Source organism: Ptiloglossa arizonensis, unplaced genomic scaffold, assembly GCF_051014685.1.
Source record: "Ptiloglossa arizonensis isolate GNS036 unplaced genomic scaffold, iyPtiAriz1_principal scaffold0099, whole genome shotgun sequence".
Lineage (NCBI taxonomy): Eukaryota > Metazoa > Arthropoda > Insecta > Hymenoptera > Colletidae > Ptiloglossa > Ptiloglossa arizonensis.
Genome location: NW_027478469.1, coordinates 1,158,783 through 1,162,097, shown reverse-complemented (window position 1 = coordinate 1,162,097; position 3,315 = coordinate 1,158,783).

The window sequence follows — 3,315 nt, the reverse complement described above, 5'->3', positions numbered from 1 at the left end:
ACGTATAACCTATAACGTATAACGTATGACGTATCACGTATAAGGTATGACCTATAACGCATTACGTATAGCGTATAACGCATAATGTATAACGTATAACGTATAACGTATAACGTATAACGTATAACGTATAACGTATAACGTATAACGTATAACGTATAACGTATAACGTATAACGTATAACGTATAACGTATAACGTATAACGTATAACGTATAACGTATAACGTATAACGTATAACGTATAACGTATAATGTATAGCGTTTAACGTATAACGTATAACGTGTAACGTATAACGTTTAACGTATAACGTATAACGTATAACGTATAACGTATAACGTATAACGTATAACGTATAACGTATAACGTATAACGTATAACGTATAACGTATAACGTATAACGAATAACGTATAACGTTTAACGTATAACGTATGACGTATCACGTATAAGGTATGACCTATAACGTATAACGTATAACGTATAACTTATAACGTATAACGTATAACGTATAACGTATAACGTATAACGTATAACGTATAACGTATAACGTATAACGTATAACGTATAACGTATAACGTATAACGTATAACGAATAACGTATAACGTATAACGTATAACGTATAACGTATAACGTATAACGTATAACGTATAACGTATAACGTAAAACGTATAACGTATAACGTATAACGTATAACGTATAACGTATAACGTATAACGTATAACGTATAACGTATAACGTATAACGTATAACGTATAACGTATAACGTATAACGTATAACGTATAACGTATAACGTATAACGTGTAACGTATAACGTATAACGTATAACGTATAACGTATAACGTATAACGTATAACGTATAACGTATAACGTATATCCTATAACGCATAACGTATAGCGTATAACGCATAACGTATAACGTATAACGTATAACGTATAACGTATAACGTATAACGTATAACGTATAACGTATAACGTATAACGTATAACGTAGAACGTATAACGTACAACGTATAACGTACAACGTATAACGAACAACGTATAACGTACAACGTATAACGTACAACGTATAACGTACAACGTATAACGTAAAACGTATAACGTATAACGTATAACGTGTAACGTATAACGTATAACGTATAACGTATAACGTATAACGTATAACGTATAACGTATAACGTATAACGTATAACGTATAACGTATAACGTATAACGTATAACGTATAACGTATAACGTATAACGTATAACGTATAACGTATAACGTATAACGTATAACGTATAACGAATAACGTATAACGTATAACGTATAACGTATAACGTATGACGTATCACGTATAAGGTATGACCTATGATGCATAACGTATAGCGTATAACGCATAACGTATAACGTATAACGTATAACGTAAAACGTATAACGTATAACGTATAACGTATAACGTATAACGTATAACGTATAACGTATAACGTATAACGTATAACGTATAACGTATAACGTATAACGTATAACGTATAACGTATAACGTATAACGTATAAGGTATAACGTATAACTTATAACGTATAACGTATAACGTATAACGTATAACGTATAACGTATAACGTATAACGTATAACGTATAACGTATAACGTATAACGTATAACGTATAACGTATAACGTATAACATATAACGTATAACGTATAACGTACAACGTATAACGTATAAGGTATAACGTATAACGTATAACGTATAAGGTATAACGTATAACTTATAACGTCTAACGTTTAACGTATAACGTACAACGTATAACGTATAACGTATAACGTATAACATATAACGTATAACGTATAACGTATAACGTATAACGTATAAAGTATATCGTATAACGTATAACGTATAACCTATAACGTATAACGTACATCCTATAACACATAACGTATAGCGTATAACGCATAACGTATAACGTATAACGTATAACGTATAACGTATAACGTATAACGTATAACGTATAACGTATAACGTATAACGAATAACGTAAAATGTAAAACGTATTACATATTACGTGTAACGAGTAACGTATAACGTATAACGTATAACGTATAACGTATAACGAATAACGTATAACGTATAACGTACAACGTATAACGTATAACGTATAGCGTATAACGTATAACGTATTACATATTACATATAACGTATAACGTATAACATATAACGTCTAACGTTTAACGTATAACGTACAACGTATAACGTATAACGTATAACGTATAACGTATCACGTATAACGTATAACGTATGACGTATCACGTATAACGTATAACGTACAACGTATGACGTATAACGTATAACGTATAACGTATAACGTATAACGTATAACGTATAACGTATGACGTATAACGTATAACGTATAACGTATAACGTATAAAGTATAACGTATAACGTATAACGTGTAACGTATAACGTATATCCTATAACGCATAACGTATAGCGTATAACGCATAACGTATAACGTATAACGTATAACGTATAACGTCTAACGTTTAACGTATAACGTACAACGTATAACGTATAACGTATAACGTATAACGTATCACGTATAACGTATAACGTATAACGTATGACGTATCACGTATAAGGTATGACCTATAACGCATTACGTATAGCGTATAACGCGTAACATATAACGTATAACGTATAACGTATGACGTATCACGTATAAGGTATGACCTATAATGCATAACGTATAGCGTATAACGCATAACGTATAACGTATAACGTATAACGTATAACGTATAACGTATAACGTATAACGTATAACGTATAACGTATAACGTATAACGTATAACGTATAACGTATAACGTATAACGTATAACGTATAAGGTATAACGTATAACGTATAACGTATAACGTATAACGTATAACGTATAACGTATAACGTATAACGTATAACGTATAACGTATAACGTATAACGTATAACGTATAACGTATAACGTATAACGTATAACATATAACGTATAACGTATAACGTACAACGTATAACGTATAAGGTATAACGTATAACGTATAACGTATAACGTATAACGTATAACTTATAACGTCTAACGTTTAACGTATAACGTACAACGTATAACGTATAACGTATAACGTATAACATATAACGTATAACGTATAACGTATAACGTATAACGTATAACGTATAAAGTATATCGTATAACGTATAACGTATAACGTATAACGTATAACGTACATCCTATAACACATAACGTATAGCGTATAACGCATAACGTATAACGTATAACGTATAACGTATAACGTATAACGTATAACGTATAACGT